At 49.5% G+C, this 12,429-nt stretch overlaps 1 pseudogene; it reads left to right on the forward strand.

The window, feature by feature from the left end:
* Positions 1-206, forward strand: LOC142285664 (U2 spliceosomal RNA; annotated as a pseudogene).
* Positions 207-12,429: the final 12,223 nt, after the last annotated feature.

Consider the following 12,429-nt stretch of genomic DNA (forward strand, 5'->3'; position numbering starts at 1 on the left):
ATCACCTTTGTTATTTTGAAGTCCTACTGATAAACAGAAAAAAAAAAAATTAAATCTGTTCTTATCAGTTTAATATCTGATACGTCCCCTCTCTGGGGACCATATATTAAATGGATTTTTAGAACAAGGAGATGGAAAAAATCTTGCTCTGTCCACTGCACGCATTGACCTGGTATTGCAGTACCTCCAGGACCGGTGCACCCCTTCTTAACCCAGTTTCCAAAAGCAGAACTCAATTCACCTGATTCAAATGAGCCCCATTAGTGAATTGAAAGAAAGCAAAAACTTTATATGCACCTCAATTTGGCCAATTCACTTTTCACACTTTCACCCTTTTTTTTATCTTTCACACCTTTTACTTGCTTTATTGATGCAAAAAGCTGTGCCAAATAGCAAACTCATCTCCACTCAACTTGACCAACTCTGCTATGTCCCGTGCAGTATCTTATTCTCAGTCTTATCTAGATCATTTGCAATTGAATAGAATAGATCCCTTTTGGCTGCTTATGACTGTGTAAAATATGTAGTTTTACTGGGCTGGGATGAGAGAATCCATTGAAGCATGGTGTAGGGATTGTGGTTCCTGTGTGCTAAGAAGAGAGGCTGGCACCAGCCAGAAAGCCCCATTGCAGCCAATAATCACTTAATAACTTTTTCAACTTGTCATCATATGGGAGGCCTTCCATTCCTTGTAGTAGTCTAGTTGCCCACCTTTGAACTGACTCTAACTTCTGAATGTCCTTATTAAAATGTGGAGCCCAAAACTGGTTCCCATATTCCAGATGTAGCCTTACAAGTGATTTATAGAGGTGTAACAATACGTTGGGATCACGGGATCTAATCTCCCTTTTTATACACCCTAAAATCTTGTCCCAAGCAGCATTCCATCAGCCTCTGGAAGGTTCCTGGCGCATTGCACAGCTCGAAGGGCATGCTTTTGAACTCGCAGAGACCCATAGGGGTGGCGAAGGCGGTCTTCTCCCGGTCTGCCTCAGCAACGGACACTTGCCAATAGTGACTAGTGAGATCAAGGGTAGAAAAATAATTTGCAGTTCTCAATGCAGCTAGCGATTCCTCAATACGGGGAGTGGTGCCGTCCTTCTTTTTTAACAGGATCAACAGAGCTGCCCAAAGGCTACAACTGTCATGGATAACCCCAGCCGCCTTCATGTTGCTCAACATGTCCTTGGTACACTGGCAATGTGAAGGTGGTATTGGCTTATAGCTCTCTTTGATGGGTGGGTGTGCACCTGTGGGGATGTGGTGTTGGACCCCTTTTATTCCCCCAAAATCTAGCGGGCTTCCCACCGGTAACCCGCTCCCCAGCTTGGATGGATGCTGAGGGAGCCCCTTTTGCCCGCAGGCTCTGGCCCTGGGAACTGTAGCCTTGGCGGTGACTGTGCTTCCCTCTACGGTGTGAGCTGTTGCCTTCAATCGGGTCTTGACTGCTGGGAAACCCTGGAGGTTCCTGTCGCTAACGGATTTGACCGGTTTTACGGCGACTCCTAGCCTGGTCGGGGTCCGTAGGCCCTGCCGGATGGTGCTGGCTTCTCTTCACTCCCCGATCTGGTACCGGCGGGCCACCGCCCATCCCCGGTCCGTACGGTTCACTCCAATCAGCCTCTCCTGCAGAAGGTCACCACCGTCTGCCAACCTTGCTGAGTGCCCGGGCCACACACCCGGACACGGTCAGTCTCCTCTCCTCTTCACTTCTCTAACTCCAAAACTGATCTCTAATCTGACTCCTTTTCCCGCCTCCAGGACTGTGAACTCCTCGGTGGGTGGGATCAACCGCCTGGCCCACCCCCTGGTGTGGACATCAGCCCCTGGAGGAAGGCAACTGGGATTTGTGTTTAGCTTCGGTGTGCCTAGCCGGAGTGTAGAGTGTGTTGGTGTAGTACCTGTGACGACCTGGCTTGTCCAGGGCGCCACATTCCCCTATAGTAAAATGCAGACCGTCCGCGGGCTGCCCGTCCATCACCGGTTTTATTTTCACAACTGAAAAAGAATAAAACGATAAAACATGTAAAAGCATCATAAACATTTTACAACGGTACAGCTTCCGCTCTTCTCCCACCCAAACAACCTGGCCCTGATGCTGCCCCTAAGAAGCGGGCAGCACCCCTTGACCCCAGTCCAGCACCAAGTTGCCCGAGCGGGTTCTGTCTCTTTCAGGGGGCCCACGTCCAAGGGGACCCCTGAACCCCCGGAGGATCGCCACCGGTTACGGTAGTGGCGGGCCTAGGCCATCCCTTTCCTCCAGGCCCATCCTCCCAAATCAGCCTCTCCGGAGGCGGTAACGGTGTCAAGCCAACAAACATTTTTATTTACATTGCACTAAGTTTGTGGTTGCCCTGCAAGTTCTCGGGCTTGTCCGTAAGCAGTTCCTTACGCAATGGTTGCACAGTCCCTACGGGGACAACAGTTGCCGGCAACGGCCGGTTTAATCACGGTTCAATCAGGTAAACTTCTTTGGTTGATCATCTTTACTTATCATTTAAAACTTTCAAACTGGTACACTCAACACATAAAGCCCCCCCCTTTTAAAGAGTAGTTTCCCTGTACCTAAGTGGGGGTCTACCTAGGTTGGGGCGAGTGGACCTTCGGGGTCCGGTGTCAGTGGTGACAGGCAGTGGGGCAGAGGGAACAGTCAGTTCCTCCTCCCTGCTATCATGTGGGGCAGGCGGAGGCGTAGGGGAGCTGGGTACAGGTACATCCCTGGGCACTGGCTCGCGGTTAACCGTTTCCATCATTTCTTCATCCACGGGTTGTGGGAACAGTATCACTGGAAGGATCACCGCACCGTTCTGTGTAGGCCAGTCTGCTGGAAAATCACCCATCATGGTGTGGATTACCTCTTTTTCCTTCTCCACTGGACTGGGAACTGGAGCCTCATCCGCTACTCTCAATGCTGGTGGGCACTTCTTCAGGTGGTCTCGGGAAACCGTGGCCAAAGTCCCCCCCTGGTCACGGCTGATCTGGTAGGCCTTCCCATTCTCTCATCCTGTGGGCTGGACTACATACGGGGTTTTTTCCCATTGATCATCCAGCTTGTGGGCCCTTCTTTTCCGCTTCAGCACTACATCCCCAGGTTGGAAGGAACCGGCAGGCGCCTTCTTGTTGAAGCACTGCTCCTGTTGTCCCCGACTCCGGCACAAGTTCTTTTCAACATACTCCTGGACCTGTCGGTACTGTGTCCTCCGCCGAGTGTCCCATTCAGCTGTCGACAGGAGTGCTTCTGAAGCTTCCAAGCCCATTTCCAGATCCACTGGTAGCCGGCCGGGACGAGCTCTCATCAGGTATGCTGGAGTGCATTTCGTAGAGCTGGAAGGGATGTTGTTGTACATATCGACCAGGTCAGGTAGCTTCTCCAGCCACAGGTTCCGCTCTTCCAGTGGTAACGTCTTGAGGAGGCCCAGGACCAAGTGGTTCATCTTTTCACAAATGCCATTGGTTTGGGCGTGGTAAGGCGTGGTCCGGATTTTCTTGCAGCCGTACAACTGGCAGAATTCCTGGAATACCTCTGCTTCAAAGGCCGGACCCTGGTCGGTAAGCACCCTCTCCGGGTACCAATGCGGTCAACAGAAATAAGCCTGGAAAGCCTTAGCAGCGGTGCGGCCGGTTAAGTCCTTAACTGGGACAACCACCAGGAACCTCGAGTAGTGGTCTACGATGGTCAGAGCGTAGGTGTACCCACTTCGGCTGGGGGTGAGCTTTACATGGTCAAGGGCAACCAGCTCCAGCGGTTGGTGTGTAATGATCGGGTGTAGGGGTGCCTTCTGGCTGGCCTCGTCCTTCCTTCTCAATGCGCAAGGGCCACATTCTCGGCACCAGGCCTCCACAGATTCCCGCATTCCACTCCAATAGAACCGCTCTCTTAACAACATCTCTAGCTTCTTCCACCCGAAGTGCACTGCACCATCATGGTATGCTTGCAGGACGGTGGGCACGTTAGCCTGGGGAATCACCAGCTGGCGGATCTTCTCGTGAGTCTTTGGATTAATCAGCTCGCGATACAACTTCCCCTGGTGTAGGTATAGCCGGGTCCGTTCTTGCCACAGACGTTGGGCTTCGGCAGGGGCAGCAGGGTCTATCCCAGCAGAACCCTGTTCCACTAGAGTCTTGACCAGGCGGACAGCAGGTGCCTGGTCCTGAGCTTCCTGCCAGTCCTGTCGGGGCAGCGGATCCAGGTTCACCCGTTGTTGGTAGACGTGCACCTTCTCAGTGAATGGCCGGTGAAATGCAGGCAACTCGATCTCTTCGAGGTCATCATCCTCTGGCCCCTCTTCCGACAGGTGGGGCATCCGGGAGAGTGCATTGGCATTGACGTTGGTACGGCCGGCCCGGTACTTGATGGTGAAATCGTAGTTGGCTAACCTGGTCACCCACCGCTGCTCCAACGCGCCCAGCTTGGCCGTATCTAGATGGGTCAGCAGGTTATTGTCTGTGTACGCGGTGAACTTGGCTGCTGCCAGGTAATGGCGGAACCGCTCGGTGATAGCCCACACCAGTACCAAGAGCTCAAGCTTGAAGGAGATGTAGTTCTCAGGGTTCCTCTCAGTCGGTCGGAGTTTTCGGCTAGCATAAGCTATTACCTTTTCCCTTCTGTCTTGGACCTGGGATAGAACAGCCCCCAAGCCCACATTGCTGGCGTCGGTGTAGAGGATGAATGGGCGGCTGTAGTCAGGGTACGCTAGGATTTCCTCTCCGGTCAGGGCTGTTCTCAGCTGGCGGAAGGATTCCTCATGCTTTTCTTCCCACACCAATGGGGCTACTAGGGATCTACCACCCTTGGTCTGTCCTACGAGGAGGTCTTGCATGGGGGCAGCCATCTTTGTGTACCCCTTAATGAAGCGACGGTAATATCCCACCAGGCCCAGAAACTGCCTCACTTCCCTCACTGTGGTCGGTCTCGGCCAGTCTTGGATGGCGGTGATCTTCTCGGGGTTGGGGGCGACACCTTCCGCACCAACCACATGTCCTAGGTACTGCACTCTGGGTTTCAGCAGATGACACTTTGAGGGCTTCAACTTCATCCCATACTTGGCAAGGGACGCGAACACCTCGGCTAGGTACTCCAGGTGGGCTTCATACGTCTGTGAGTACACAATCACATCATCCAAGTACAGCAAAACGGTCCCATAGGCAGTCTTCTCTCGGTCTTCCGGTGCCACGGCCACCTGCCAGTACCCGCTGGTGAGGTCAAGGGTGGAGAAGTAGTTAGCGGTTCTCAGCGAGGCCAGGGACTCTTTGATGCGGGGCAGAGGGTAAGCATCCTTATGCGTTATCTGGTTAATCTTCCGGTAATCCACACACATCCGCATGGTGCCATCCTTCTTCTTAACCAGCACCAACGGAGCGGCCCAGGGACTACAGCTGTCCCTAATAACCCCTGCCTCCTTCATGTTCCTCAACATGTCTTTGGCGCATTGGTAGTGCGCAGGGGGAATAGGCCTGTATCTCTCTTTAATAGGGGAGTGTGTACCGGTAGGGATGTGGTGTTGAACCCCTTTAATCTGCCCAAAATCTAGAGGGTGCTTGCTAAAAAACCCGCTCATACTCCTGTACCACCCGGTATACCCCTTCCTTGTGGTGTATGGGGGTATCATCAGTGCCGACATGTAGCTCTCGATACCACTCGCCTAACTCCCCCAGGGATGAGTGGGAACCGGCAGCAGGCGGTGTGACCGGGGGAACGGCTTCATGGATCGTGTGGGGATCTAGAGTGAGCAATTTGGCAAGGGTAGCGTACCGGGTGGTGCATGAATGCACACATATTGGTTTTATAATCTTATTGTATTACTTTATATTCTTATTTCACTTGTGCATATCTCCACCATAATCCTGGCTAAGAAATATAGCTTTTTTTGGGGTACACAGGTAGTAAGGTCTTCTTTCTATTTCTTTAGGGGTGATATAGCCTGGTGGAACTCTAGACCTCTAACATTATATATGCACCCTTTTTCTTTATGGTTCTTGGACACCTTATAACATTCTTCCATACATATATATCTTTCTCATAAATTATAAATAATTAGGCATTTTTATATATTTTATTTACATTTTCATAAATAACTTTTTACAAAGCATGGGGGACATTCTCACATACATATAATTTTCATGTACGCATTCTGAAAATTTACGCATAAACCGTACACACTCCTTTTTGTAACAATTTCTATAACTCATTCGCTGAACTCTCATCCCGGATATTCATTCTTACACCGAATTTCCTGTTATAACACAACATTCATGATTTTTATTCAATTTATTTTTATTTTTTAGGTTTATTAGTAGTGATGAGCGAGTACTAAAAAGCTCGGGTGCTCGAAGCTCGGGCCGAGCCTCCCAAGATACTCGTGTACTCGGCCCGAGCACCGAGCCCAATGTTATCCTATGGGAGACCCGAGTATTTTTGTGAAATGACCACCGGCAGCATGTAGAAACCCTAAAAATGGCACAAAAGTCTCCGAAGAGTGCTCAAATGACATGGCAACAGCATGGGGAAGACCCCTTGAAGCATTTATCACTCAAAAGTCACAGCTGTGAATAATTTTGTCCGCGTTTTACGCCATTTTTACGGACTCACCAGAAAACCTTCCAAAATGACACCAAAATGATTTTTCATAGCGGAAATGTTAAGGGCACATACCCAATAGTGAGATAGAGCTAATGTATGTTACTTTTTGAGATCAATACATGAAAGATTTTACGTAAAACATTGTGTGGCACTCCGATGTCCCTGAGAAGAGACGTACATAAAGGCCTCTGAGTCTAATGTGCCCATTTTGAGGAACTGAGTCTTTGTAGTATTTTCCTTTGCCAGGGCAGTCCAAAATTGTGAGGTTCACCAATGCCCCTGCATACAGACGTGCATGAAGGCCTGTAAACCTGAAGTGCCCATTGTAAGGAAGTGGGTCTATTGTAGTATAGCCCTTAGGCAGGGCAGCCAAAAATTGGGAGGCTCCACGTTGTCCCTGGATAGAGACGTGCATGAGGGCCTCAAAACATTAAGTGTCCAGTGTCAGGAAGTGGGTGTATTATAGTATAGCCCTTAGGCAGGGCAGCCAAAAATTGGGAGGCTCCACGTTGTCCCTGGATAGAGACGTGCATGAGGGCCTGTAAACCTGAAGTGCCCATTGGAAGGAAGTGGGTCTTTTGTAGTATAGCCCTTTGGCAGGGCAGCCAAAAATTGGGAGGCTCCACGTTGTCCCTGGATAGAGACGTGCATGAGGGCCTGTAAACCTGAAGTGCCCATTGGAAGGAAGTGGGTCTTTTGTAGTATAGCCCTTTGGCATGGCAGCCAAAAATTGGGAGGCTCCACGTTGTCCCTGGATAGAGACATGCATGAGGGCCTCAAAACATTAAGTGTCCATTGTCAGGAAGTGGGTGTATTATAGTATAGCCCTTAGGCAGGGCAGCCAAAAATTGGGAGGCTCCACGTTGTCCCTGGATAGAGACGTGCATGAGGGCCTGTAAACCTGAAGTGCCCATTGGAAGGAAGTGGGTCTTTTGTAGTATAGCCCTTTGGCAGGGCAGCCAAAAATTGGGAGGCTCCACGTTGTCCCTGGATAGAGACGTGCATGAGGGCCTCAAAACATTAAGTGTCCATTGTCAGGAAGTGGGTGTATTATAGTATAGCCCTTTGGCAGGGCAGCCAAAAATTGGGAGGCTCCACGTTGTCCCTGGATAGAGACGTGCATGAGGGCCTCAAAACATTAAGTGTCCATTGTCAGGAAGTGGGTCATTTGTAGTATAGCCCTTTGGCAGGGCAGCCAAAAATTGGGAGGCTCCACGTTGTCCCTGGATAGAGACGTGCATGAGGGCCTCAAAACATTAAGTGTCCATTGTCAGGAAGTGGGTGTATTATAGTATAGCCCTTAGGCAGGGCAGCCAAAAATTGGGAGGCTCCACGTTGTCCCTGGATAGAGACGTGCATGAGGGCCTCAAAACATTAAGTGTCCATTGTCAGGAAGTGGGTCTTTTGTAGTATAGCCCTTTGGCAGGGCAGCCAAAAATTGGGAGGCTCCACGTTGTCCCTGGATAGAGACGTGCATGAGGGCCTCAAAACATTAAGTGTCCATTGTCAGGAAGTGGGTGTATTATAGTATAGCCCTTTGGCAGGGCAACCAAAAATTGGGAGGCTCCACGTTGTCCCTGCATAGAGACGTGCATGAGGGCCTCAAAACATTGTTCCCATTGCAAAGGAGCGGGTCTCCTGTCGTTGTAACGTGGAGCCTCCCAATTTTTGGCTGCCCTGCCAAAGGGCTATACTACAAAAGACCCACTTCCTGACAATGGACACTTAATGTTTTGAGGCCCTCATGCACGTCTCTATCCAGGGACAACGTGGAGCCTCCCAATTTTTGGCTGCCCTGCCTAAGGGCTATACTATAATACACCCACTTCCTGACAATGGACACTTAATGTTTTGAGGCCCTCATGCACGTCTCTATCCAGGGACAACGTGGAGCCTCCCAATTTTTGGCTGCCCTGCCAAAGGGCTATACTATAATACACCCACTTCCTGACAATGGACACTTAATGTTTTGAGGCCCTCATGCACGTCTCTATCCAGGGACAACGTGGAGCCTCCCAATTTTTGGCTGCCCTGCCAAAGGGCTATACTACAAAAGACCCACTTCCTTCCAATGGGCACTTCAGGTTTACAGGCCCTCATGCACGTCTCTATCCAGGGACAACGTGGAGCCTCCCAATTTTTGGCTGCCCTGCCTAAGGGCTATACTATAATACACCCACTTCCTGACAATGGACACTTAATGTTTTGAGGCCCTCATGCATGTCTCTATCCAGGGACAACGTGGAGCCTCCCAATTATTGGCTGCCCTGCCAAAGGGCTATACTACAAAAGACCCACTTCCTTCCAATGGGCACTTCAGGTTTACAGGCCCTCATGCACGTCTCTATCCAGGGACAACGTGGAGCCTCCCAATTTTTGGCTGCCCTGCCAAAGGGCTATACTACAAAAGACCCACTTCCTTCCAATGGGCACTTCAGGTTTACAGGCCCTCATGCACATCTCTATCCAGGGACAACGTGGAGCCTCCCAATTTTTGGCTGCCCTGCCTAAGGGCTATACTATAATACACCCACTTCCTGACACTGGACACTTAATGTTTTGAGGCCCTCATGCACGTCTCTATCCAGGGACAACGTGGAGCCTCCCAATTTTTGGCTGCCCTGCCTAAGGGTTATACTACAATAGACCCACTTCCTTACAATGGGCACTTCAGGTTTACAGGCCATCATGCACGTCTGTATGCAGGGGCATTGGTGAACCTCACAATTTTGGACTGCCCTGGCAAAGGAAAATACTACAAAGACTCAGTTCCTCAAAATGGGCACATTAGACTCAGAGGCCTTTATGTACGTCTCTTCTCAGGGACATCGGAGTGCCACACAATGTTTTACGTAAAATCTTTCATGTATTGATCTCAAAAAGTAACATACATTAGCTTTATCTCACTATTGGGTATGTGCCCTTAACATTTCCGCTATGAAAAATCATTTTGGTGTCATTTTGGAAGGTTTTCTGGTGAGTCCGTAAAAATGGCGTAAAACGCGGACAAAATTATTCACAGCTGTGACTTTTGAGTGATAAATGCTTCAAGGGGTCTTCCCCATGCTGTTGCCATGTCATTTGAGCACTCTTCGGAGACTTTTGTGCCATTTTTAGGGTTTCTACATGCTGCCGGTGGTCATTTCACAAAAATACTCGGGTCTCCCATAGGATAACATTGGGCTCGGTGCTCGGGCCGAGTACACGAGTATCTTGGGAGGCTCGGCCCGAGCTTCGAGCACCCGAGCTTTTTAGTACTCGCTCATCACTACTAATAAACCTAAAAAATAAAAATAAATTGAATAAAAATCATGAATGTTGTGTTATAACAGGAAATTCGGTGTAAGAATGAATATCCGGGATGAGAGTTCAGCGAATGAGTTATAGAAATTGTTACAAAAAGGAGTGTGTACGGTTTATGCGTAAATTTTCAGAATGCGTACATGAAAATTATATGTATGTGAGAATGTCCCCCATGCTTTGTAAAAAGTTATTTATGAAAATGTAAATAAAATATATAAAAATGCCTAATTATTTATAATTTATGAGAAAGATATATATGTATGGAAGAATGTTATAAGGTGTCCAAGAACCATAAAGAAAAAGGGTGCATATATAATGTTAGAGGTCTAGAGTTCCACCAGGCTATATCACCCCTAAAGAAATAGAAAGAAGACCTTACTACCTGTGTACCCCAAAAAAAGCTATATTTCTTAGCCAGGATTATGGTGGAGATATGCACAAGTGAAATAAGAATATAAAGTAATACAATAAGATTATAAAACCAATATGTGTGCATTCATGCACCACCCGGTACGCTACCCTTGCCAAATTGCTCACTCTAGATCCCCACACGATCCATGAAGCCGTTCCCCCGGTCACACCGCCTGCTGCCGGCTCCCACTCATCCCTGGGGGAGTTAGGCGAGTGGTATCGAGAGCTACATGTCGGCACTGATGATACCCCCATACACCACAAGGAAGGGGTTATACCGGGTGGTACAGGAGTATGAGCGGATTTTTAGCAAGCACCCTCTAGATTTTGGGCAGATTAAAGGGGTTCAACACCACATCCCTACCGGTACACACTCCCCTATTAAAGAGAGATACAGGCCTATTCCCCCTGCGCACTACCAATGCGACAAAGACATGTTGAGGAACATGAAGGAGGCAGGGGTTATTAGGGACAGCTGTAGTCCCTGGGCCGCTCCGTTGGTGCTGGTTAAGAAGAAGGATGGCACCATGCGGATGTGTGTGGATTACCGGAAGATTAACCAGATAACGCATAAGGATGCTTACCCTCTGCCCCGCATCAAAGAGTCCCTGGCCTCGCTGAGAACCGCTAACTACTTCTCCACCCTTGACCTCACCAGCGGGTACTGGCAGGTGGCCGTGGCACCGGAAGACCGAGAGAAGACTGCCTATGGGACCGTTTTGCTGTACTTGGATGATGTGATTGTGTACTCACAGACGTATGAAGCCCACCTGGAGCACCTAGCCGAGGTGTTCGCGTCCCTTGCCAAGTATGGGATGAAGTTGAAGCCCTCAAAGTGTCATCTGCTGAAACCCAGAGTGCAGTACCTAGGACATGTGGTTGGTGCGGAAGGTGTCGCCCCCAACCCCGAGAAGATCACCGCCATCCAAGACTGGCCGAGACCGACCACAGTGAGGGAAGTGAGGCAGTTTCTGGGCCTGGTGGGATATTACCGTCGCTTCATTAAGGGGTACACAAAGATGGCTGCCCCCATGCAAGACCTCCTCGTAGGACAGACCAAGGGTGGTAGATCCCTAGTAGCCCCATTGGGTGTGGGAAGAAAAGCATGAGGAATCCTTCCGCCAGCTGAGAACAGCCCCTGACCGGAGAGGAAATCCTAGCGTACCCTGACTACAGCCGCCCATTCCATCCTCTACACCGACGCCAGCAATGTGGGCTTGGGGGCTGTTCTATCCCAGGTCCAAGACAGAAGGGAAAAGGTAATAGCTTATGCTAGCCGAAAACTCCGACCGACTGAGAGGAACCCTGAGAACTACATCTCCTTCAAGCTTGAGCTCTTGGCACTGGTGTGGGCTATCACCGAGCGGTTCCGCCATTACCTGGGCAGCAGCCAAGTTCACCGCGTACACAGACAATAACCTGCTGACCCATCTAGATACGGCCAAGCTGGGCGCGTTGGAGCAGCGGTGGGTGACCAGGTTAGCCAACTACGATTTCACCATCAAGTACTGGGCCGGCCGTACCAACGTCAATGCCAATGCACTCTCCCGGATGCCCACCTGTCGGAAGAGGGGCCAGAGGATGATGACCTCGAAGAGATCGAGTTGCCTGCATTTCACCGGCCATTCACTGAGAAGGTGCACGTCTACCAACAACGGGGCCTCCCATATGATGACAAGTTGAAAAAGTTATTAAGTGATTATTGGCTGCAATGGGGCTTTCTGGCTGGTGCCAGCCTCTCTTCTTAGCACACAGGAACCACAATCCCTACACCATGCTTCAATGGATTCTCTCATCCCAGCCCAGTAAAACTACATATTTTACACAGTCATAAGTAGCCAAAAGGGATCTATTCTATTCAATTGCAAATGATCTAGATAAGACTGAGAATAAGATACTGCACGGGACATAGCAGAGTTGGTCAAGTTGAGTGGAGATGAGTTTGCTATTTGGCACAGCTTTTTGCATCAATAAAGCAAGTAAAAGGTGTGAAAGATAAAAAAAAGGGTGAAAGTGTGAAAAGTGAATTGGCCAACATTGAGGTGCATATAAAAGTTTTTGCTTTCTTTCAATTCACTAATGGGGCTCATTTGAATCAGGTGAATTGAGTTCTGCTTTTTGGAAACTGGGTTAAG

Source organism: Anomaloglossus baeobatrachus, unplaced genomic scaffold (assembly GCF_048569485.1).
Source record: "Anomaloglossus baeobatrachus isolate aAnoBae1 unplaced genomic scaffold, aAnoBae1.hap1 Scaffold_608, whole genome shotgun sequence".
NCBI classification, from domain to species: domain Eukaryota; kingdom Metazoa; phylum Chordata; class Amphibia; order Anura; family Aromobatidae; genus Anomaloglossus; species Anomaloglossus baeobatrachus.